The sequence below is a fragment of the Ruditapes philippinarum genome, unplaced genomic scaffold, assembly GCF_026571515.1.
Source record: "Ruditapes philippinarum isolate M1 unplaced genomic scaffold, ASM2657151v2 ctg335_1_1_1_1, whole genome shotgun sequence".
In the NCBI taxonomy this organism is placed as follows: domain Eukaryota; kingdom Metazoa; phylum Mollusca; class Bivalvia; order Venerida; family Veneridae; genus Ruditapes; species Ruditapes philippinarum.
The window spans coordinates 276,616-303,910 of NW_026863534.1; the positions used below are offsets into that span (position 1 = coordinate 276,616).

Genomic DNA, 27,295 nt, shown 5'->3' on the forward strand with positions numbered 1-27,295 from the left:
ACTCATCCGCCCGCCCGTAATTACAAATTTAAGAGAACGCGAGTAGAAAAAAATTAATGTTGCCTGCACATTTCATTTAGAAGCTGCTTGTCCTGCAGGACAAGTGACTCTGAAAATACTTTTCGATGCTTGCTCATTATATTAAATTTCATGCTGTCTTAGCTCTATCATAGTGAGAGGGTAAGATTTCTAATCCACTTGTTCAAAGCTTGTGTAAGACAAAAGTTCCTTTCCTCTAAACTTGTACTATATCCTTACAATATACAACAAACACAAATACTAATTTAATAATGTATTGTATGTATGGAGCACTTGGATGATCAGTCTAATCCACTTGTTCAAAGCAAGTGAAAGACAAACTTTCCTTTCCTCTAAACTCATACTATAATAGCCTTACAATAAACAACAAACACTATGATACTAATTTAATAATGTCTTATTTGTATGGAGCACTTTGACGATCAGTGTAATCCACTTGTTTGAAGCAAGTGTAAGACAAACTTTCTATAGGGCAATTGATCTGTCATTTATCACTCTTCACAAATCATGTTGGATTGGTAGTCAATCACTTGGTTATCAGGTAGGAACCGGTTATAACTGGTTATGTGTCCAGATAAAGCTGGATAGGTCGACCAACTGTGGAGATTATGACCAAAAAATTTGTTGAACTTGGCATAAATACCAAACAAACAAACAAATTTTGTGAAATTAATGTGTAAATATTTTAAGAGAAATTGCTATGATTTTTTTTGTGTCATTAAATAAAGAGCAGGCAGTTAAAAGATATGAGCCATGACATGACACATCCAACATAGTGGTCAAATTTGACATTTTACTTTTTTCAAAGATTCTCAAAATGCAATCTTTTCTAAATCATTCAAGACAAATTTTATTATATTTAGACAAAGAAAACTTGATTTATAACGCTTTTTAACATTATAAGTGACGTCGTTTTATTTGACGGAATAAAAAATGCAACGTGAATAAACTGAATCATCGTTTTGCTTGACATATACTCCTATATACATGTATCTTAGCATGTAAATTATTAACGTTACTAACGACGAAGCTCACATTTTTATTGTTAAAGAGTACCGTGTCAATTGTAAGCCATCTTAAGTACATGTAACGACTTGTTGCACGAATAGACATATACAAGTATATGGAAAGCCTTGACTGTCTTATTATTATAAACCTGAACGTTGTTATGTCCAACTAGCAATATATTGAGTCAACCTTTCCGTATACAATGTGCACTCATTAATATATTATGTGGATCCATCTTTATATGTAGTCAACTGAACAATATTTGATGTCAATGTGTCTTTATATGATGTCAATATATCATTATACGATGTGCATTTTTGAATATAGTATGTGGAACCATCCTTATATAAGGTCAAAATACTCAGGTAATGAATGTGCACAGAAATACCAACATTTATGTTTCAAAAAATTGCAGGAATAAATAAAAAATGAGATATCACTTTTTGAATACATTCAAGAATCATCTTATTTCCAAGACATGATATAAACATACAATTTAAATACTGCGTAACTGTGACATCATATCCTCAAAGCAGCACGCTCAAGATTTTTGCTCTAATTTTCATGAAAATTTTAGATATATAAAAAATAGCCCTTGCTGTGTTAGTAACGCAGTAGAAATATGGTGAAAAAAATCTGAATGCTCAGTCAAGCTTCGGTAATATTCGTCTTCTTTACGAGAAATTGTTCTGGAATAATGGTCGATACAAGGTCATCTGATAGGTTCTAGGACGGCGTTATTACCGTGAATAGTCATAAACGTTTTACTCAAAAATGTGCGTACATGTAAATAGAGGATATTTAGTTGTTCTGTAAAAATGCTATGTTATATCACACAAAGAAGTAAGAATTATTTTTCACGAGTGCGTATGGACATGTTGATGGATTGTCACGTCGTTGTGTGATTATATAAATGTACATGTATACCATATTGAAAAAAAAAAGAACAAAAAGAAAAACAAAGCAATCAACAATATAATACAGTAGGGGCTATTTTACGTGGATTGTAAGTGTCGTTTGCAATATGAAAACTGCTTCCTTTGTTCACTTCACAATATTGTACTTTTAAATACATTTTCCGAATTGTAACGAAAAAAAAACATGGATCTTGAGGTATGCTGCCTTAACGATATCATAACATTATGTTTAATAATGAAATTTAAATATCTCAATACTATGTTTTTTCGGGGTCATTCAGCACGTAGTTGCAGTTTACTGAAATTATTCGATTTAGCCTGAATCACTCAATTTTCATTCAGTTTTACCTGATTATCATCCATTTCCGGCTTCTTTAAACAATTTACGATGCCATATTCTCAGATACCAAAACTGGTATTGCAATAATTATTATAAAACAAGACAAAATTATTTCGGATTATTTTCTTCCCATTTAATTTTATATAAAGCAGGAATGTATTTCAACAACTTTCAAGTGTCTTACTCACATTCACTTAACAGAACAAATGTCTCTTAATTATATACTCTTATTATTTTATGTCCGTTAAGTTAAACAATGATACTAACGTAATGTAATATCTTCCTTATTCTATTGACATTAAAGTATTTATTCTGATTATGCCCCCATTTCGAAGAAAAGGGGGTATATTGCTTTGCACTTGTCGGTCCGTCGGTCCGTAGACCAAATGGTTTCCGAGTGATAACTAAAGAACCCTTAGGCCTAGGAACTTCAAACTTGGTATGGTGATTGGTCATGACAAGTAGATGACCCCTATTGATTTTGGGGTCAAGGGGTCAAAGGTCAAGGTCACATTGACCTTGTCAGCATAAACGGTTTCCGATCAATAACTAAAGAACCTTAAGGCCTAGGAACTTCAAACTTGGTATGGTGATTGGTCATGATCAGTAGATGACCCCTATTGATTTTGGGGTCAAGGGGTCAAAGGTCAAGGTCACATTGACCTTGTAAGGTAAAACGGTTTCCGATCAATAACTAAAGAACCTGAAGGCCTAGGAACTTCAAACTTGGTATGGTGATTGGTCATGATTAGTAGATGACCCCTATTGATTTTGGGGTCAAGGGGTCAAAGGTCAATGTCACATTGACCTTGTAAGGAAAAACGGTTTCCGATCAATAACTAAAGAACCTTTAGGCCTAGGAGCTTCAAACTTGGTATGGTGATTGGTCATGATCAGTAGATGACCCCTATTGATTTTGGGGTCAAGGGGTCAAAGGTCAAGGTCACATTGACCTTGTAAGGAAAAACGGTTTCCGATCAATAACTAAAGAACTTTAAGGCCTAGGAACTTCAAACTTGGTATGGTGATTGGTCATGATCAGTAGATGACCCCTATTGATTTTGGGGTCAAGGGGTCAAAGGTCAAGGTCACATTGACCTTGAAAGCAAAAACGGTTTCCGATCAATAACTAAAGAACTTTTAGGCCTAGGAACTTCAAAGTTTGTATGGTGATTGGTTATGACCAGCAGATGACCCCTATTGATTTTGGGGTTAAGGGGTCAAAGGTCAAGGTCACATTGTCCTCTTGGGTAAAAACGGTTTCCGATCAATAACAAAAGAACCCTTAGGCCTAGGGACTTCAAACTTGATATGGTGATAGATCATGATCAGTAGATGACCCCTATTTATTGGGGTCAAGGGGTCAAAGGTCAAGGTCACATTGACCTTGTAAGTAAAAACGGTTTCTGATCAATAACTTAAGAACGCTTAGGCCTAGGAACTTCAAACTTGGCATGGTGATTTGTCATGACCAGCAGATTACCCCTATTGATTTTGGGATCAAGGGGTCAAAGGTCAAGGTCACATTGACATTGTAAGTAAAAACTGTTTCTGATCAATAATTAAAGAACGCTTCGGCCTAGGAACTTCAAACTTGGTATGGTGATTGGTCATGAGCAGCAGATGACCCCTATTGATTTTAGGGTCAAAGGTCAAGGTCACATTGACCATGTATGTTTAAACGGTTTCAGATCAATAACTAAAGAACCCTTGGGCCTAGGAACTTCAAACTTGGTATAGTGATTGGTCATGACCAGCAGATGACCTATTGATTTTGGGGTCAAGTGGTCAAAGGTCAAGGTCACATTGACCTTGTAGGTAAAAACGGTTTCTGATCAATTAACTAAAAACGCTTAGGCCTAGGAACTTCAAACTTTGTATGATGATTGGTCGTGACCAGCAGATGACCCCTATTGAGTTTTGGGTCAAGGGGTCAAAGGTTAAGGTCATGACCAGTAGATACTTGATAACCCTTATTAATTGTTTGATCACTGGGTCAGAAGTCATGCATAATAACCTTATCACATGACTAATTGGCTGCTGATAGGGGGCATACATGTTTTACAAACATATCTTGTTTATGTAATGTATATCAGCCCCTACATGTTACTATATACATGTATATGATTAAAGAGAAATACTTGGAAAACAACTTGACATTGGAAATAAAATAACAATCGAAAGACTAAATGGGATACTTGATACTTAAAGTAAGTAAGCCCTGAAAGTGTTCACTGTCGCAAGGACAATATATCAAGTGTAGTTTGTACAGATGAAATTAAATTTGTCAACTCATAAATTTCCTTGAAATTCTATTTCTTATGGTACTTAAAATACGATTGAGCAAATGTCTGTCAAGGGTTAAAGGTTTCCCGAAAAAGTTTATCAGCGCAGTTGTTACTTAAAAAAATGAGTTTAACAGTGGAATAATGTCATCATTGCGGAGGAAAAAAATTACTTTAGTGCAGTAATTGTCTATGCTTTGAAAGAACAAGATACACAATACATCTGTAGGGAAACTTACGGAATCATAACTTAATACGTAGGCCACAAAAAAGTCGGCAAAGCTATGTTAACAACACTATGAGTGATATACTCTGAATACTATGGGTTTTATATCACTAAATAGAAACCCAGACTTTCATTTATAAACATAAACTATTACAATGATTTGAGTGAGTACTTCTTGCATATCAGACTGGTGTTTCTGTTAATTTTACCCATGCCGGATATTTCATCTGTCATGTGGGTGCCAGATGAGTCGCATGCAATACAATGGCATGCTTTGGATGACGTTATTTCGCCGTTGTGAATGAAGTTGTAATTTCATACGCTACTGTACGAAAATAGTTACGGGTGTAAGGACATAAATTTCCAATCGGATTGGAATATCCGTCCTTCGGGAACCTGCCGATTGGCGAGTCCCCTGGGGACAGATATTAAGATCTGTACAGCAACATATGACAGCTATAATAAATTTCAAGTAACAGTCCAAACAGTTGAGAAAAACATCTTATAGTTTAGCAACAGTAATTCCTAAACAGGTAGCTTAGTGGGCGGATTAAAGAGGTAGTACGTTCGATTCCTAATTTATTAAAACATATTTTAAACAATATCTCTGTTCTTGATTATCATTTTAAAACATCAATACGATAAAGAAAACAACAATGTTAAATTAAAATTATCAGGTTTTGCCTTAAAAGCAGGACACAAAACCTTTAACTGATCAAATCATCCATTGCAATTGTTTATTATTCTCTGTATAGCCAAATGTATGGTAGAACAATAAAACTCAAAATATGTGTACTTCAGACATGAAATATGCTAAAATTGTGTAAATGCATGTCTGCGGGGGTTAAACCGAATAAATAGGCATACACGAATGGGCCAAAAACGAACTAAGTATTCTTGACCGTGATGTGTACTTTATCTTTATACAGATAAAGAGATATTTGAATGTACAAGTATATTGCCGGACGCTTGCATATATCTGTCGTTATTTTTCCCTGAAAACTACACATTGATGATTGGAAAAGCACGCGTTATATCATTAAGAAATATTGTCGTCAACTTTGACGTCGCTTTTCTACGATTACGTCATTTGACCACTATGTTGGAAATGTCATGACACAGCTCATATACACTATGCTTATCCATGAGTAAAATATTTTGATCACAGAAATTTATTGAAATCTATGAAATTTTTATTGAGAATATGTTTAATTTCAAGTAATTTGAAATAAGAAATGAATAAACTCTGTATGGGAAGCTGCTATTACAGGTCAAGTATTGGTGGTCTTTTCTTAAAAAAAAACTGCCTAATTCAAAATAAAGTATGTGTACTGTGTAACTTAGGTTAAAGTAACAGCACACTAACAAACATGCTATATTTTCAACCACCCAGATTATAAGGGGGTTTGGCTTTAAAAAAGCAAGGGATTTGGACCAAAAATAGGCTAAAAAGTAAGAACAATGTTTCAAACTTTTTATTGGTTGCAATTTTGAAAATCGGGGATATTTGTTCCTACGGCGGGAGATTTGGAGACAAAGCCAAAATGGCGAAGCACTAAATGCCAAGAGCTTAAATCACAGTGTCTGTTTTAATGTGGTTACGTCCAAACAGAGGCTGATGTTAAAGTGATTATTTTTAGGACGGCTGCTTTGAAGGAAAAGTTGAGCTTATTATGCTAGCTGTATTGTTGCCCTCTTGCAAAAAGTTTAATGTAGTCTTGTTTAATCAAACATTTTAATAGTTCTCAACATAAAAGTATGGAATATTTGCTTATCATGACAAGGGACAAGGTGCAGTTGTAAGACAAGAGGAATAATTCTGAAAGCTATATTTTTGGAGTTGTGCCCCTTTTTAACTTAAATTTTTTTATCAAAATTGGTTATTTAGAGTAGTTTCCCTTAACAGACGAGCATTAGCACCACATGCCTTGCTCTTGTTCATCTTATAAATAATAAAAATTTATGTCTTAAATTTTACTTATAGCCTGATAAACAGATACACCTCAGGAAGGAGATTCATTGAATAATTTGCCTGATATATAGATAGTTGATATCACATTAAAATAGCTGTTGTTGCCAAGACAAATTAAAATCTCTTGAATCGCAATGTTGGGACGGACATAATATTACATTCTGGGAAATTTTACAATCTTGTGAATTAAGAAAGTCGGTTAACTTGAAAATTTTCAAACTTAATGACTTTAGATTTTATAGCCTCTCTCGATTGCTTGACTGAATTTATAAATATTCATGATAACAAAAACTATATGATAGATATTTGCACTAATAAAATAAAATGTGTTATTCAAATTCATACAAAAAAACTAAGTAATAAACATATTCATAGAGTGCACAAAAAAACAGGAGGAGATGAAAAATTCTGAACATGAAACCTGAAACCGTGTATTTTTTACAGTCGTGATGTATTTTTAAACTTCGAATCCTGTTGCATCATTGCATGACTGTCACAATGAACAATATTTAATTGAACTTCCTCAATACCAATCCACCCTCTGTGATTGGACAATCATTTCAATCGCAGCATTCTGATTGGCTGGGATTTTTTTTATCCATTTTGTATCTTAATTAATAAAATTTTCCTGAGTAAAAATTGATAAAAAAAAAAAGAGTGATTCACTACCAGGATTTATTTTAACTAATGAAAAAATATGGATTGATATTAGAGAAGGATGTGTCATGCTGTACATTTGTATATTTAAGCCAGGTAAATTGAATATAAATTTAACTTGATGTCTGTAAAATAAAAATATTTTGTCGCTGCATAGGGGATAGGAATGTTCATTATTGTAGCGATGGGTGATGTTTTGAACTTTTATGACAATCTTAAAACTTCATTGAAGTTACATGATGTATTTCTAAATTCTGTATGATAAAATTGTGCTGGCTGATCTTGGTAGGCAAAGTGGCCAATCTTGGTGTGCTTTTACATAGTATGATTGTATAGAATCTGTTGGAGCTAACAGACCAAAGGTTAATTTTTAGACTCTAGAAATGTTAAAAAAGCACGCCTCCAGATTCATGCTAATTTTCATGAAAATTTGAAAATGTATTTAACAGTATAATATTGTAAACTTACCAAAAGAATTAATGCAATTTACACATTATCAATGGCACTTACAACCTATGTAAATTACTATAAAGAGGTTAAAATATGCAAAAATAGCCCTTACTGCGTTAGTAACGCAGTAGAAATATAATTATAAATACTGAAAAATTCAGTCATTAATCGCACATAACATGTAAATTTTTACTAGAATTTTGAATCTTAATACCTTTCTGAAAATCTTAGTACATTTTTCTCAGGTTTGATATTATCAAAATATTTTTGCTCATCTGGAGGGGTGCAGCTTTAAAGTGCTTTACTTGATCAATGTAAGAATTAAAGAATTTATGTTTCTAGGCTTTTTGACTGCAACGGAGCTTCTTTAAAGTGACATGCATCCAGATTCATGCTAATTTTTATGAAAATTTTGAAAATGAATTTAAAAGTAAAATATTGTGTAGTGAACAAAGGACAAAGGAACTAATTTACACATTGCAAATGACATTTAAACATTTGCAATCCATGTATTATCAATTATCAAAAAAAGGTGTCAAAATATGCAAAAATAGCCCTTAAACTGCATTAGTAAACCAGTAGGAATATGGTGACAAATACATGTACTGCAAAATCAGTCATTAATCACTCATAAATCGTGAATTATTAGTTGAATCTTGACCCTTTTTACTCCTCTTAAACTCTTAAAACATTTTTCTCAATTTTAATTTTTTTGAAATATTTTGTCTCTGACATCTAGAGGCATGCAGCTTTAATATCATGTATAAATAATTTAATAAGGACATGTAGCAGAATATCATCAACTTATACCTTAGTGATGATAACATTTACAAATTGTTTGTTGATAATTTTTCGTCCCGCTATCGGTATTTATGCTATAATCGTTGATCTAACGTAGTCGAACTTACTTTAAGATATTGCGGTCAGGACGTTGTGATATTACTCCTACTTCCTTCCATCATTGTATTGAAGTACAATCTGGATATTTTTAATTAAAACGCCAGGAGAGGATATTAACGTATTTTGAAGTATGTCGCTTTATTTAAGAAAAAAAAAAAACAATAACTTTTTACATATTTGTAGGGAGAGATGGCTTAAAGAATTGATTATGTTAGAGTAAAGGTTGCTACAGCTGTTCTTGATTTGAAAATCAAGATGTCATCTTTTATATCACAATATAAAATGTATGTCAAATGGTTTTATGTTTAAAACACAATGCTTACAGATTTGTGATATATTTTTTTTATGAAAAAAATTTAAAAGTTGTTCTTAATTAGCCTGTCTACAAAGGTATTGTCAAGTATTCAAATAAGGTGATTTAACCTTTATAGCTTAATGTACTTATATAAAAAATTACTATTCACAAGAATTATTTAGAACTTGTCAAAATCTACCACGGGATCATAAATTAAGATTCCATCTATTTTACAATTTGTTTCCTTGAAAATGTTGCTGTACCTTTTTAAAATGCAGTCAAATAATTTGAGTTTATTACATTAGGTTTACATTTTCAATTAATTGAGTATCATCAAGGTCATAGACTTTTGCCCACCCCCACCTCAATACTGTTAGTTAGAAGCCTTTCAGGGACTTAGAATTCCCTCATGTGAGGAAAACTATGCAGCTACTTTACAGAATATTGGAGGGTCCACTTTATCTACAGTGATTGTAATTGCAATGAATGACTTTAGTTTACCTGAGGTCTTTCTCTTCCAGGAAAGTTAGTTTTAAGTCATACCATAATGGCTTAATAGTGTGGATGTAATTCAAAACCCTACTATAAACAAAAAATATTATATATATATAAATGAGTACAATTACTTAACAAGAACTTGAAGCATTGTTCAATAAATATAAACAGGAAATGTTATGAGTGTAGTTTCCTTATACATGATTATATATGACAAATAAGTGCATTTAATGTCTTAATGTTTGAGTTAAATTATTTGATAGTGAGTGGCTTCAGTGACCGAGTGGTTTAGGTCGTAGATTTCAAAACGCATGCCCCTAACCGCTGTGGGTTGGAATCCCAACAGGGTCTTTGGATTCTTTCATTTGGAGAGTTAAAACATATGTGGTTCTACTCGGGGTCCAGTTAATGTGCCTTAAAATATATACAGAAGGGCACCTGAGGTCTTCCTCTACCAGTAAAGCTTGGAACTCAACATATAACCTATACTGTGTTGGTGCAATGTAAAACCCAACAAACAAAAAATAAATTTAAAAAAAGAGTAACAAACTGAAATATTTAATTTTGACTCTTAAGTATTGTCAGTCACTTTTGTTTTAACTTGATACAAGCTTTATTATTATTGTTAAAACTCATGGCCTCCTCAGTACACATTAACTTTGTTATTTATGTTTAATAAGAATTCCAGTTTTTATCAGTGCACATAAATTAGTTTAATCTAGACGTGAGCATGAATATTTTATTGAAATGTAACTCACAGCTAGTATATATACATTGAAGTTATGTTATAATTGTGAGACAATTAAGGTCAAGGTCACCAAAAGGAACAGCCTGATTGACCTTAAAGCTTCATTGAAGAATGACTACTAAGGTCAAGGCCATAGTCAAGCTCATATATTGTGAGAAATATGGCAGAAGTATTTAGTAGTTTGAATTTAAATTTGCATTTTATATCAGAAGACAAAAGAATTTTTCCCAAATATTTTTTTTTAAAACAAAATGATCGATTAAAGAAAAAAGTGCTGAAGGTCAAATGACTAAAGGTCAAGGATACATATATGACAACAAGTCAAGGGCACAGATTTGACAAGTCATGGTCACAGATTTGACAACAAGTCAAGGTCACAGATATCACATGTGAAGGTCACAGATAATGCAACAAATCAAGATTGAAGATGTGACAACAAATCAAGGTTAAAGATATGACAATATTTTGTCAAGGTCACAGATTTGTCACAGATCAATGTGACTTGTCAAGGTCAAAGATATGACAACAAATCAAGGTCACTGATATAACAACAAGTCAAGGTCTGTGACAAAAGTAACAATTGTTAAAAATACTGGTACATTGTTTAACTATTGAACTTACATGTGAAGGACACTTCAAATAAGTTTTTTATGCATGTACATTGTCTAACAAACACAAGTGGTTAAATTAATGTAAATTGAATGACTGAAAAATAGTTTACATGCAATTCAGCTGTTTGGCCCAAATACAAACTGGAACAAGTGTCTGCAGTTGTTTATTTATTATTCGTTCAGGCTGTTGTGAAATTAAGAATTTACTGCACTTTAAGTAATAAAGTCAAAAGGGAAAACATTTGGTAGCAGTCAAAAAATTCTTGCTTAAACATTGGAACCCAAATTTAAAAAAAGTTTAAAAAATTTTTTTTCTTACCACTTTGTTTTTGAAGGAATGATTTGGGTTTAAGTGTTATATTTTGGGGTTTTTTAAAATTTTTGTAATTTTCTCAAAAACATTAAAATTTTTTTAAAGTGGGCCCTTTTTCCCTTTTAGTTTTAAAAGAAAAATTTTAAATTTTGGGATAAAAATTTTGGGAAAATTTTAGTTTTTTCTGTGACCCAATATTGAAAAAAAGAAAAAATAAAAGTCAGTGAATTTTATAACGAAAATCAATTTTTTGGGGTAAATGAGGTTTGGAAAGGATTGTTATGAAATTTTCTCCCTTGACCTTTATGCACTGGTCATTTGTAACAATAGTAAGTAATAGTAATAATGGGGTCTCTGACTTTTTAAGTTTCTAACCCTTGGAAAAGGCTCCAACCAGCAGCCTAGTCAGTCAAACATTAAAATCACAAAATTGCTATTTGGACATTGTTATGCCAAAATAAAAACACTATCCCCCCCTTTCTCTACTATTCCCGTCCAGTGACTCCTACAATCCTCAGTCCCTCCCCTGCTATCCGGCCTTCCCGAGGGGAAGATAGGCAGTGGTTAAAGTTACTATTCACTGTTGCATAAATGGAATCACATCAGAAAGTCAAAGAATTTTTCTATACATGACAATGTGCGATTATCGGCATGTTTTGTTTTGTTGGGTTATTGCAGTAGATAACAAAAATAGCATTATGTTTTAGAGAGGGAAAACTCTGTGCACTTATTGCATGTTCTTGATACATTGGAATCACTTTAGAAAAAGCCCAAAGGTATACAATTATACATCTGTTTGTGTATCAACATATTTAATAGTCAGTGAAAGAATGTTAGGGTTGTTTTTTTTGCTGTTGCTGTTGATATTTCTATTTATACCTTTTTTCCCATGAACTTCGTAACGCACCACCGTTTGGCATTTTAATATACAATATTAACATTTGAAATGTTGATTGTTTATAAATTTGCGGATGGATATGTTAGGGTCGCACATAATGTTTGTCTATTAAGGTTGCTATTTATAGAACTGTGCTATTTTTAGGTGACAGTATGAGGCAATATGTATTATTGGGCATAGGTTATGTTGTCACCTTAGTGCATTAATGTGTTAACTCCTTATACAATTCAATAGAAGTTAACTTGTTACTGCATTAAGATGATGAAATGATTCAGTATTAGCAATTTTTAACCTCCCGGCCACAATGAAATATATATAATAGTTTATCAAATTTCTTTAATTGATAGAAACAGCATTAATAAAATAAATGAAAATAAATTAAGCAGAAAGGCACCCAACACCACAAAAAGGCACCATACACCATTAAAGACTCAATCCTTCCTAATTATCAAACCTTTAAACTTTTTCGGGGCATAATAGTTGTTACTAAGCTTGTGATGGTAACAGACTATTAAATGGGTTCAAATTACTGGAGCTTTTGCATCTGTTACCTTGTGCTTAAGTTTGACACACCTGAGGTTAGCCCAAAATATTTCCTGGTCCAGCTCCATATGACCAAACTGAGTATACCGTGTTGGTGTGCCGTAAAACCAAATAAACAGAATATACAACTTTCTGATTTTTTTCCATGGGCACTTTAAATACCAATAAAAATACATCCATATAGTTGTTGAATAATATAATGATAATAAAACACATATCAATATTATAAAAGGTAAAGTGATCAAACGCAAATAAATTTTTTTGCAAAGTTTATCGTCTAGGTCTGGGCATGATAAAACGTGCATAATTAATTACCTCTGGGTATTGTTACCGGTGTATACTGTATAAGGAGAAGATTCTTGCACTTTGTATGATATAATATTAACAGTTTTGTTATCTTTTTTCTATTTTCAGTTTAAAAGATATTTACTGTTGACTGGACTCAATGCATACCCATCCATTTTGCGATCTTAATTATTTCGTCCCAGGAACCAGTCTAACGTAGTGTCGTCATGGAGCTTGGATAGCAACTGTCGACAGCATCGTACATTCTCAGCAGTCGGAGATATTGTGTTTGATTACATCTTCAGTTTTTTTCTAGACATCTTTCATTTGTTACATAATCTTCGGACAGGAAAAGAAATCATCAGTTTAATCAACATCTCCCAGACCGACGTAATCAAAAGCCAAACAGCTATACTTCGGATTTAAAAACACAAGGACACTTGACAAGGTCTGTTAAAATTCTGAGTAGCATATTAATATATAAATAAAATTATTTATAAAGCTTTAAAAGATTGAATGGCAAGAACAACTTCGCGGCTTAGCGCAAAATGGTTGTAACTCAATTTAAGCAAATTTTACAGGAGCAAAGCTGAGTAATTTTAAAATAGAAAAAAATTGTCGACAAAGGCTTTCCATACATCAGGATTGCACCTTTTTGCTAATTTTGTGGTTAAAACTTTTGCAAGCCAGTTTTTACAAGGGCAATAGCATTTACTTTATGAAACTAAAGACCTAACATTTATTTGGAATTTGATTAAACACAAGTGGTAAAAGTGTAAACAAATATTTATTCAATCAGGAAATCTGTTGATAAATAAATGTACAGCATCTAATTGCAGATAACTTCAGGAAAGTAGAAAAAAAAGAAGCCAAAGAAAGAAAAAAGGAGCAAAAGCAGTTAATAACAGGTGGTCTGGTGAAAGCTCTCAAAATTGAAAATCAATTTTCTTAGATTTGAAATTCGGATTCTACGATATTTATAAATAAATAGGAGTTGAAGACTTATCAAAAATAGGTGTGAAGAAACAAATTCGTAAACAAAGACTTGTTATCTTAATAGAATTTCCCATTAAGATCATGGAAAACAAAAACTCACGAAGCATGTAAAGTGAAGAATAAATGCAAATTTTGCAGAATTTTGCTGAATTTTTACTTGTTTAATAAAAAGCAACACCAACAAAAACTGTATTGTTAATATACAGTAAAGCAGTGCAAAGAGAGAGAAAAAAAGAAAGTATAAAAATATTTAGATACTGTTTCTGAGGCTTTGTAGGATAAAAGATTATCCCAGTTTATAAGCAAGTGTCAAAGAAGTTGTTGGTATTTCTTGTATGAGAAGAAAGACGATCGTGGTTTCTGGTATTCCGACAGAACTGATTCAAGGTCAAGGACAAGAAAAGAGCAAGCAGAATTGAAGAGTTTAGGTAATTTAACCATTATCATCCGAAATATCTAAAATGAGCTTGCTCATATTTCAATATGGACAAATCGATTTATCATTTTTCATTTTTGTGTCGCTTCTACTTCTCCGTCGTCTGTCTGTCCTTCCGTCAGTTCTTCACAAAACTTGTCTGGACTACTCCTCATAAACTACTGAACTACAAATTTCATCCTAGGAATGATCAGTACCAAGTTTAGTTGTGCATATCGTCAGCATTTTCCAGTTCAATGATTTTTCAATGATGGCCCTTTAATAATTTTTATTGGACTTCTCCTCTTATACCACTAATGCAATTTCAATGAAACTTAACAGGATTGATCTGTAGCTCTGAATTCCTTACAAATATTGCACAGGTTTTACGGTTGAATGATTTTTGGCCGAGTTATGGCCCTTGAATAAAAAGGTGTTTTTTTGTGTATTGCCAGATGCACAAAAGCTTGTCCGGACTACTTCTGAAAAACTACTGGTGCAATTTCATCAAAACTTTACAGGAATGATCAGTACTAAGTCTAGTTGTGCATATCATCGGCTTTTTTATATTCATTCAATTTTGTTAGAGTTATGGCCCTATAATTATTTTTTATTCTTTAATATTTGTTCAGTCTACTCTTCTTATACCACTGATGAAAATTCAATGAAACTGGATTGATTGGTAGGTCAACTACTTGCGCATATTACAAGGGTTTTTTGCTTGAATGATTTTTGGCCCAATTATAGCCCTTGAATGAAAAGGGTGTTAATAAAGTTTGTCTGGACTACTCCTCTTATACCTCTAATGCAATTTCAATGAAATTTTAGAGGATTGATCGATAGGTCATGTACTTGTGCATAATACACAATTTTTTATGGCTTGAATGATTTTTTGGCTGAGTTATTCCCCTTGAATACAAAAGGTTTTTTTTTTTGTGTTGCCAGCTTCGCAGAAGTTTGTCTGGCTACTGCTCAGAAACTACTGGTGCAGTTTTATCAAAAAACTTAAGTTGATCAATATCATGTCTAGTTGTGCATCTCATCAACATTTTTTGGTTCATTGATTTTTGTCAGAGTTTTGGCCCTTTCATGATTTTAATTTTGAAATTTGTCTGGACTATTTTTATACGACTAATGCAGTTTCAATGAAACTTTACAGGATTGATCGATAGCTCAAATTAGATGACAAAATAACTGCGCTAGCTGACAAAATAGCTGCAGCTCTATCTGTTCGTACCTGATATTATTATTACACTAGTGGACACCTGAGATCTTCCTCCTCCAGAAAGTTCTAAAATTGTAATATGACCTTCACATTGCCTGTGAGACTTTAAGATCGTACAAAAACAATTCTTAACTATTAGAGTGTGTGATTACTTTTTTTTGTTTATATGGAAGGGTTATATTTCACTGAGAAGATTGAAATGTCAAGGAAAATCAGTCAATGTGATTTGGTATACCACAAGTGAAATATAAGTTTATATTTTAACTTTGAACTTTGAAAATTCTTATTAAACAGATGTTGTTGTTTTTTTCTCTTCATTACATGCAATTTGATGAAAGACAGTACAGTATGAAGTATCATTGATGCATAGTGAGGGGTAATAAAAAACTGAAAGTAACAGTATAAATTTTGCAAGTATTTTTCTACAGATTTTTAAGGCCTGCTCCTAACAAAGAGAATAACGCTTATATAGAGAATGGCAATTAAATAGAGAATGCTCTTATATAGAGAACGGCCCTGTGACCGATGAACAATTTCATCAGGAAAAAAATGTGTTTTGAAAATTCCAACTGCTGTTTTGAAGCATAAATACATATGCATATTGCAAAATGTTTTATACAATTAATATTATATTACTCTTTTGTTTTGTTTTCTTTTTGGTGTCAGGTTTATGTAGAATGTCAAATTTGTAAACCCATGTGAATGCATTTTAGGTATCATAAGTCATAACTTGGGGAAAAATTCACACAAAATGTTTTCACCTGAAATATGTGAAAAAGATGCTTTAATATTGACTTCTAATAAAGTTAAGATCATGTGACTATTTGTAAACATTGGATAAAATGTTTGTGGTTTTCATGTTTCGTCTCTAGGCCGCTTGTGGCTTGTTGTTTTTACTTCCCTGTATTTTTACAGCATAGATGTTTTCCATATATGGTCGTGTTTTAGTCATGTGATGAGTCATGTGACATGTTTAAAGTCATGTGACTTTTACACTGTGGGAGGAAAAAAGGCACTTCCACCTTCATTTTAAATAGCTGTGGTTTTGAATTTAATGCTTTTTATAAGGCCATGTTTATAATTGTCATATTAGCAGATTCCATGATAATGTAACATTTAACACCTTTGGGATTGTCCCGGCGATACAGGTGATATAAAGTGGCCATGACCCAAGAGCTAAAAAAATAGGAATTTCTTGAAACAACCTGTTTTCTGCGAAAAGCCAAAACAATAATGTATACTCGGGTTAACAGCCTTTATGGCCTTTTTGTCATGCATTCTTCATGGATTGGATGAATCGGTACTTTTATGATTTAACCTTTTGTTGACATAATACCTGCTTGTCTATATCAAAATCAAAGGGTTATTACCCCATAGAAATAAAAAGTTGATAAAGATAAGTCCATCTAGTAGTGAAATATTTGATAACTTGACAAGTTGTAGTGAAATATTTTACTTGAAGTAGCAGTACTGTTAAATTTCTAAAGCTATTTTTAGGCATACCGGTGTCGGAGGTGAAAGTGTATTTTGCTTCCAGAACGACACATAAATCTTGGATGTTACAGACAATTTTTTTTTCCACTTATCTCACAAGATGTCCTGCATATTTTATAGAAGAAAAAAACGCTATGACGGAATAATAAAAGATTTATATATTGTAATGTCTATATTAGTCAAATAAATCTATATTTAGCCTGTTTAAAAGATTTAGGTTTTGCGGCAGACAGGTTGTCGAGTAATTTTAGCAAATGAAGGGTAAAATTGTTATTTTCAACTGATTTATCATAAAACGATATTCAGGCCCTGTCAAAAAACATTTCTGGTGAAATGTGAAGTATTGAGATAATGGCAAAAAAAAGAAGGTTTTTTATATGGCTACTTAAGTTGTTACCCGGATCTCAGCAAAAGTGGTCGTTTTTCCAAGCTTATTTCTGGCTACAAACAAAATTTTACTGTTATAGCTTTGTGGTGCACTACCTGTCATAAAAGATCAGTCAACCTGTTGCTCTTATTTTCAAAGCTTTAACTGTAAAAGTTTGATGGTACATATGGATAAGCTGGAAAACCCAAAATATTCTTCATTCCGGAGTAAATCCTATTCAACAACTGTTTATTCAATCTCCGCAAATTCCCAAATAGTGTGAAGATTAACACATCTTTAAGCTTTTTATGAAAAACATCATTTATTAAAAGTGTATCAGCGTTTGAACAAAAGGGAATATTTTTTTTTATTAAATTTTCTCAATTTTCATTTGGTTGATTGAGCTAGATGCTAAAATTTCTCAATTTCAAAGGTATTCAAAATAAACCTCTTCGCTCAATTGTGCAATCAATTTCAAAAAGCGGGGGGAAATACTTTTTTTAAGTCTCGGAAGTTTAAAAGGAAAAGGAGCTTTAAAAGAGATCAAATATTGATGTATTATGAAAACACTTGTTTTAAATCAGTCGTTTAATCTCCAGACAGAGTTTATAATACACTTATAAATTGTTTTATGTCCTCTATGTTATACGTGATGAAACAGGGAAATATGATTAATTGATTGTTGTAAATTGTGATCATATTGTATATTGTAAACTTGTATATAAAATTTGTGAAATCATAATTTAAACATTGCTGTGAGTTTAGGATAAATCAATTGAATTATCTGGTTTACATTGCTGTAGCACAAATTTTATTTTTTAGGTCTTGTTAGTTGTGGCAGGGTGGGTGGGTGAAGAGGGTGAGCCTTTGTCACCAATAGGTCACATATAAATGCCACTGACTGTTAAAACACTTGACAGGGATAGTTGTTACATGTTAGGCATTTTCCCAATTTTCTCAGTATATTATGATGACATGTTATGATGAAATTGGGAAAAATGTGTTACAGATTGTATTTACAGAGATTTTAGAATTGAGGAAGCTTGATATCACATTTATTGTCACATAGCATTTCTTAGGCAAGACAGAACAAATATTCAAAAGTGGCCATTTTCTGTTTCTTATGTTTTTCTGCAGCAAAATAAAGAATTGTCAAAAATATTGCAACAAACTGTGTTTTTGTTTCACAATTTGGAAAGAACCTATGCTGTGCATAAGAAATGCTGCTAATAAGTATTGCTTACTAGTTATTTAAAGACATTTTACAAAAGAAGTCATGTGATCAATGAGGTCACATGATAAATTAAGTCATGGGATAAATACGGGCGGTGAGGTCATGTGGTCAATGAACTGTAAATGTGCAAACAACTCAAAAGTTTTGCTATATTAATAAAGTGTAAGTAATAAAGTGAAGTCATGTGAATTATTTGCTTAAAATTTATGTTGATATTAAGAATAAAAACTGAAGTAGAATCTTTTTGTTCATGCAAATACAAGTTTATGCAAAAACCAATTAAGATTTAAAAAATGGCCTAATAACTTCCAACTGAAGTATACATCTTTGAAGTTCTAAGGTTATACATGAAAAAACAGCAAGAATCTTCTTCAGTTTTGAAGTACCATAAGTCAATCAATTGATTTTATGAATCGCGTAATTAATTTTATGGACAACAAATTAAACTTTTGAAAGACAGTTGTTGTATTTTAATTGGAACGTTTGAATTTTTGATTGAGAGATTATTGCAAGATTTGTTAAATATTTATGGGTTTCCAGTAAGTTTAAAGGTTTTTTTAACGAGTACTTGCTAATTGCCATGTTAATTAGTGATTGTGTGGGTATATGCTCTAAGTGGTATTGCGTATGTAATTATTTTTATTTGGATAGTTAATGCAGATAAAAAGTTCGGCAATAAAAAATAGTTCTTACCAGTACACTTAAGTTGCAAGTTTTACAACCAAAGCTTTCTGGCAGAAAATGCATGGAACCCATGTGAGCAAGTTCTCAGACCTGAGGATCAACCGGCATGTCCAGATGTTAGAGATGTGAAGCAATAAATGCATAAACAATTGCAACTGTTGTAAAATCGAGTGACATCGCATACCTTTAATATTTAAAAAAGAAAATTAAGAAGAGCCTTGCCTTTAATTACACCGACAATCTTTAATTAAGAAATCAATTTTTTGAAGGAAGAACACTACAGTTTGTTTTTTATGTTTTAATGGATTAATTAAATTGATGTTATAAATTATATTAATGAATTGCGTAATTGATAACCGCAGTGTGCTTATTTGTAGAGAAAAATACGTAGAATTTAAAATTTGTTGAACATGTTCTTTCTATATAATAGTGAAAATGAGTTTGGTAAACCACTATGAAAAAAAAATAGGTTGGTATTATTTATACATGTATTAACTGATGTTTTAAAACAATGGTTAAATTTGTCATCGGTATAAGTATGTGGTCATGTATGCGGTGTTGAAATATATACATATATAACATATACTACATGTATATAATGAATGATACATTAGAAAACAATTTATAAATATTTATAATGAGTATATAGTAGGGAGGATTATTTAAATTTTAATTTAAAAAAAAAGAACATAAAAAAAACCCAATGGATATCTAATTAATGGAAAGTAATATTTTATAATGGAGAAATAATTAAACAAGTTGTGGTGAAATTAAATTTTCAAGGAGAAATTTATAATAGTTATATAGAGAATATTTATTGATCAGTGAAAGTAAATTTTAAAAGGAACTTTTATTACTTTGAGATTTTATTTATTCTTGACATTTGATTTGGATATTAAAACAAGGTAGGTTTTTTTTACATTGTATTTTATAATTGTTTTAATGTTACATGTTTAACAATTGTTTGAAGAGTTTTATTAAGAAACAATTTAATCGCGTGATCATCATTGAGCGTGGAAAAATTATACTTACTCCAGGCAAAAAGGGAAAGTCCTTCCGGATTTTACTAAATATTTTTAACCAATAAATACCAAAGCACTGGATACATTGGTTTATTAATGAAAGTATAATTTGAGTTAAAAAAAAATAAAACTAAATTTATATGTGACTAGAATTAAACAAATCATAATTGGTTTAATATATATATTATATTTAGAATTATAATAACATCATTTAAGAAATACCTAACTCAGTATTATATATAAAATAATATAAATATGGAGTTTGTTAATTCTTAAATATTATTTTATCTATTTCGACTATCGCAGCACATGGAATGTTTATCAAGTTTTAATATCATATTTAATATATATATAAAACTAGAACTCTGTGAGTCGGATGTGTCGCCTTGTTAACATACTAGCTGTCACTTAGGCATTTTCTTCTTAAATATATGTTATTTATAATCACCTCTAAAGGGCAATAACTCATAAAAATAGTGCAGAGTTACCCCTATATGTCGCCTTTTCAAGGCTAAACAACCAAAATGAATTTTTTTTATGTTTTTAGTATATTAAAATATTTAATTAAACTAATGGGGATTCCATGATTCCAAAGTAAGTTATTCTTGAGGTTTAATATAATTGCTATTTGTGGCAGATTTCTTGTTTTATGTATATAGGATTGACTAATGTTTACATTGTTGTCATATTGTGGCGTGAGTAATTAAATGTTGTAAATAATTTTACAAGGTTGAATGTTTGTAATATTTTGCTTTTGAGGAATTTATTTTAAAGAAATGTTCAAGTGAAAATTATATGGATGCTATTCAACTCTTAATGGTTGTTTTTAGTTAACACAAGGTAATCTTTTTGGATTCTTGTTGGATTTTTTTACCCGTTTGTTTATACTATTGGAATTTATTTACCGTAGAACATGAAAAATCTGATGTGTAAATTTTATGTCTTTACCCTGACCCAGCCACAAATAGAGCACAATTCATGTATATAAGAAGTATATTTGAAGCTCTCTGGTAAAGTATATAAAAAGCGTTGGTGCTTTTATCTATTTGATGGTCAATGCTAATGGCCAACACATAGGTGAAGCGCATTTTGCAGTGCGGTTAGAATTATGCTTATTAGGCTTTAACTCTACTTCTTTTAGGTATGTTTGGAGTACCCCTTGAAAGTACATTTAAAGATATACTACGCTCAAATTTGATATCAGGAATTATTGGTTATTGCTACACAGTCTCTTTGTAAATATAAAATAAACATGTTTTGACTTCTCACAAAGTAGATTTTTTATGTTTAAAACTCTTAACACTATAAGTGGTCACGATATGAATATATACTGTTGTTAAAAAAACTGGCAGTTTTTTTAAAGAAAATACCAACTTTTCTTGTCCTGTAGAAAGGAACGCGACTTCCAATACATAGTTAATTCGTTTTATTTTTCAAATTAGACATATTCAGTAAGGATTTCATATGTTTTAACAAATTTCTTTGATTAAAATATTTTACTCATTAAGATGAGCATAGTATATCTTTAAAGCGTACATATTAAGTGCATTAAGGTTAAGTGACCTCAGCTGATCTCCTTTAATTAGATCATCTCAATGACAACAGTTATACTTATTGAATCAGCTGATTTATAATCACTAGAGAAATATTTAACATTATAATTATTATAATTGCCACGACTCTTTACTTACAGTCATGTTTTACTGAATATACTTTAGTGCTTAACTTTTGACCTGAAGATCAAACTGTTAGTGTAAGGTTGGCTATTTTGTGGTAATCTTAAATGTTTCTCATTGTGATCTCAAGAATACAAATCTATATTTATGTGTTTAAATTTAACATTATCTTATGTTAAATCTAAACAGTTAAAGACATAATTATCTTTCAAATTATACAAATCTATATTTATGTATTTTAACATTATCTTATGTTAAATCTAAACAGTTAAAGACATATTTATCTTTCAAATTGTTTTTTATTCAACAATGCACTTCAAGGAAATGTTGCCAACATTTTGATTTATTGAAGACCTTCATTTTAAATTTGCCAACAATAAAAAAGCAATATGCTATGCTGTCACATGGGTGTTATTTAAGTGTAGAAAATTAATTAATTCTAAATAGATATGAGTAACATAATTATCCCTCTTGTGGCTGAGGGGTTGCCTTTAAGTATTAATTGAGACATCAGAATTGCAGCCACCATTTATCCCTGCTTGATCATATATAAGGGGCAACTTAAAATACATTCAAATAACTGGAGTCTATAGTGCATCTATTAGCTCAAGCAGGTGGGATGGTTTTGATCCTGGTGTTGCTTTAAGCTTAGCAAAATCATCTTTCCTGTTTCGGCGCCATATGACCTTAGAATTGTGTTGGTGAGCTGTAAAACGAAGCAAATAAAACATTAAGAGTAACATTTATATAGTAATAATGTAAGTTTTGTAAATAAAGTCTTTGATTAAGTTGTGTATTAAACATGCTTAGATTTGTAATCAGGACATGACTGTGATATTTTGCATTCCTAGTGCCATAAAATATAAGCATTGCAGATTGACCTAAATGTTTTTGTTTTTAATCATAGACTTTATTCTTTATTCTTATTATATGTACATAAAAATCAAAGGTTCATTAGTTAATTCCAGTAAAAAGAACAGTGGAAGTTACTTTAAAGTCCTAAAGTTTTCATTTTAACAAAAGTTATGGGAATATTAAGTACTGCACTACCCAAAGGCACCATCCTAATCGTTTTAAGATAATGGTCTTACTATGGTTGCATCGTCTTTGTTTCATACATCTATTCAAATCAGTTAACATATTTATATGCAAAAACTCCCGGTGAAGTGACGCGATCTAATATCACACATACTTTGACTTCATTTAATGTACGTCACACAGTCATGTGTGAAAGTGTTGACATCACCCAGCATTGCTGTGTAGAAATAGTGTGTAAATATACAAGCAAAAATTAGACATTGCAATTTCGATAATTACAGCGTGGCGATGACTTTTTATTAACGTATGATCATGTATGAAATAGTAAACACTTTAATCTTCAGTGACGTCACTACAGTAGCAAACAATGCTGAGTAATTGTTTATATGTTGATAACGACTCTTTAATGAATCCGGATTAAAATTTATATACATGTATATCACCTGGTCGTTTGATCTCATGTATAAGATTATATCCGATATCTCCGTATAAATAGTGATACCTTGATATAACTTGTGATTATTTTATCATCAAAAGAAACAGGGACATATTGTAAGGATATCCTTCTAGGTCAAGATGATAATTATAATGATGAAAATATCTATGGGGCGTCCGTGGCCGAGTGGTTAAGGTCGTTGACTTCAAACCACTTGCCCCTCACAGCTGTGGGTTGTATCCCGACAGGACTTTGAATTGTTTAATGTGAGGAGTCTATCCAGCTAGCTTATGGAACGTCCGTTGTTCTACTCAGGTGCCCGTTCGTGCCTGAAATAATGCAAGGAAGGGTACCTCAGGTCTTCCTCCACCAGTAAAGCTGGAACGTCGCCAAATGACGTATACTGTGTTGGTGTGATGTAAAACCCAATCAAACAAACAAAAATACCTCATTTGTGAAAATTTCGCAATTCTAATGAAAAGAAGACTAAAATAGTTTACTTATAAATGTTCATATTTCTATTTCTGGGCCGGAAAATAATGAAACCAAAATATATGTCATCTGTGTTTGAAAGAAACATCAGAGGTTAACATTACTATATCTGTGCTGTATTAAATCATTGAGTTTTCATCATATCTCCTTATTTTTAGAAATAGTTCCGAGAAATTTCACATCGTTTTTATTGATATAACCAGAGATGATGCTGAATAAAAAGGACGTTGATCTAAAGTTAGTGTCACATTTCCAGCAAGTTCTTAGACGTTTGCTTTTAGTTTGCTTTCAGAATAAGATTTATGACACATTAGTGTTTGGAAATATTGGTGAGGTCCATATATATGCTTTACATTTTAAAGGGAGATCACTGAGGAATTTTGACATGATGGGACTGGAAATCGCTCACTTTGCTTTTCCAGATATATAGATATTATTATTGTGAAAAAATTACCAAGACTGAAAAGCGTTGCAACACTTTTCACTGCACTTGACAATGTTAACTTATATGAAAAAAAAATCTTAATATTTAAACTTAGGGCAATTCCGACTATTATAAGATCAGCAAAATATATACATAAATTTTCTTCAGTCATTATATATCGTCCTCATAGCACCACCTTTAGCAAACATTTACAACGAAACAGGGGGAATTAATTTTCTTCTGAATCACTGTGTTCAAACTTAGAAAATTATATTTCCTATGTTGCAATTAGCCACAAAATCCCATTAGAAGTCGGCCTATGCATAAATTAAAACCAAGCTACGTCCCTGACTTCTGATGAGTTTAAAATGCGGATGGCGACAAAAATGAATACTTCTTCATCCCGCGATGAGACTTGAAATTGTCCTTCATTACGACCTTCATCATCATTGTGTCATAAGTGTAGTTACTTATTATATCACTTAAACTAGATAACAGAATCGTAAATGAAGTCGAGGGGTCGGAGGTTAAGGGTATGAATATTTCAATTGCTGCGTTGTTAGGCTCGCATTGTTAGGTTCGCGTAAAAATTGGAAAGACAAAAATGTGACGTCTGCTTCAATGTCTAAGTGTTATCTGTTAGAAATTGTTGATATCTGATATTATACGAAGATTAATCACATATCTAGGTCATAGGTATTATATAATATAACCTTGAAGGGAGGCCGTGTAGGATTTTGAAAGTCGGTTTTTGTGAAGTTATTTAGGGAACTTGAAAATTTAATCTCTATGAGGACTCAGTATGCAATTACTGGTATTTGGGTTGATAAATTGATAAAATCCAGATTTGTTGACTGTTGAGTTCGACCACTAAATATCTAAATGAAATAAACTTTTCCCCCTGTCTCTTGCTATTTTTAGAAGTAAAAATGTCAAAAAGCTTCAGTTTAAAGCCGTTTGTATTGTGGGTTGCAATTATCTTTGAATCCTTGGATTGTGAGATTCGCTGACTCACAGTGCAAAAGTGCATTCCAAATCTTTCCTGACAATGGGAACAGCAGTTTCTTTAACCTAAATTCCCATTTAATGTCTTAAAAAGACTTGCCCATTAACTTTCCAAAAAAAAAAAAAACATTTCAAAAGCACACAGATCAGACTTTGATGTGCCGTCAGCTGCGATCTTGGTGACAGCACTAGTTGCATGGGTAGAATGGGTAAGGATCAGTTTATTTCAGCGGACTTAAAGTTAAGTGAGTGGTTAAGTATGCAGAGTTTGATGGCATCATCACTTGTACATCTTGCTGCACGACTTTGGTAATATCTAAATGGTCTGTGAATGGTCTTAGATCAAAACTAAGATGCTGGCCCAATGAAAACTCCAAAATTACCATATTTATATGTTTGTTTAATATAGACTAAATATACAAGATTTGAGGGGTCAAAATTAGGAGAGTTAGATATTCTTATTGAACTATGGATAAAATTTTACTGCAGGCACAGGTCAAATATAAGTGAGGAAGTAAATGTTTGTAAGGCTTGATGTGAATGGTCTAAGAATTTCAACCCACTTGCGCTGTCCCTGAAGAAAAGCTCCAAAAATTATCATACTTATAACAAAGTTTTGGGGTGAGATAGAGTTATAGATTCTAATTGTACTATGGAAAATGCAGTCTGGCTAAAATTAGGCCTTTAATATTCTATTGTTGTTGAGAAATACTCACCAAAATGTTATCACAGCATATATGCTTATATAAAGAGTTGACACTTGAACTTGAACAAAAACTTGAAATAAAAGCCTGATCATAAAGTTATTGGGTAAGGTGTGTTTCTGAAGTACATGCTAAATCTCCTTTTTCTTTCATCTTGTCGTTTTTATAGATACTTATAAATTCATAATTTAAAAGCTTCCTTACTATAAGATACAGTCAAACACGTTGTGCAAATAGGTGGCCTCTGCATAAAAAAATGTGCCTCAAAATTGTCAGAAAAATCTACTTATTGAATTTTGTTAATGACTTATAATTAGTCTATTTCCCATTGGAAAATCACTATTTCCATTTTCCCATTGGAAAAATCACTATTTCCAGTTTTCCCATTGGAAAATCACTATTTCCATTTTTCCAACTGGAAAATCACTATTTCCATTTTCCCATTGGAAAATCACTATTTCCAGTTTTCCCATTGGAAAATCACTATTTCCAGTTTTTCCATTGGAAAATCACAATGCCCATTTTCTCACTGAAACATCTCTTAATTCACATGTCCCACTGAAAATGCACAAGAACCCACTTTAAAACCAAACTCCCAATTTCCCACTTTCAAAGGAACACCTTTAGCCACTTTTAAAAAAAAGCAAATTACAAAACAATTTACATTTCTCAATTCACAATGCCAACTAAAAAAAAACACAATTCCCATTTTTCCTTAAAGTCCTGGTTTCCGATATCCCACTGGGTCTGGTTTTGACTGTATTTTAAAAATGATGACTGGTTGTTTTTGTTTATTAAACTAAAAGAGAGCAATGCTTTATCAGTTATAGGAATATTAGGGTTTGACAATAATGAAATAATATGTTGCATTATGGTTAAAGAAATAATAGAGTACAAGTGTACAGTTCAATGACATTATAGTAATACAAAAGAAAAACAAACATCTTTTTTCTCTCTCCAGAAAAATACAATATTGACTAAACATGGAGCAATTTTATTTAGGATCAGTGTTTCAATAACAAGTGTGTCTTGTGTTTAAGTGTAAGGTGAAACGTTTAAATTTCATGAAAAAGAAAATCCAAGTATTGAAGGAAAAAATAT

The 27,295-nt window shown here is 31.8% G+C and overlaps 1 protein-coding gene across 9 annotated transcripts in view; it reads left to right on the forward strand.

Moving 5' to 3' along the window:
- Positions 1 to 27,295, forward strand: part of LOC132722342 (anion exchange protein 2-like) — a 171,909-nt gene that overhangs the window by 28,174 nt on the left and 116,440 nt on the right. For 3 of the 9 annotated variants that reach the window (XM_060706826.1, XM_060706835.1, XM_060706830.1), the window contains exons 1-3: positions 8,784 to 8,922; positions 13,112 to 13,430; positions 13,822 to 14,406. The gene's annotated coding sequence lies outside the window, so the exon portion shown is untranslated. Of the gene's footprint in view, positions 1 to 7,518; positions 7,541 to 8,783; positions 8,923 to 13,111; positions 13,431 to 13,821; positions 14,407 to 20,278; positions 20,303 to 27,295 lie in introns of those variants that run through there. The other 6 variants (XM_060706832.1, XM_060706833.1, XM_060706827.1 and 3 more) reach the window with 4 other exon arrangements.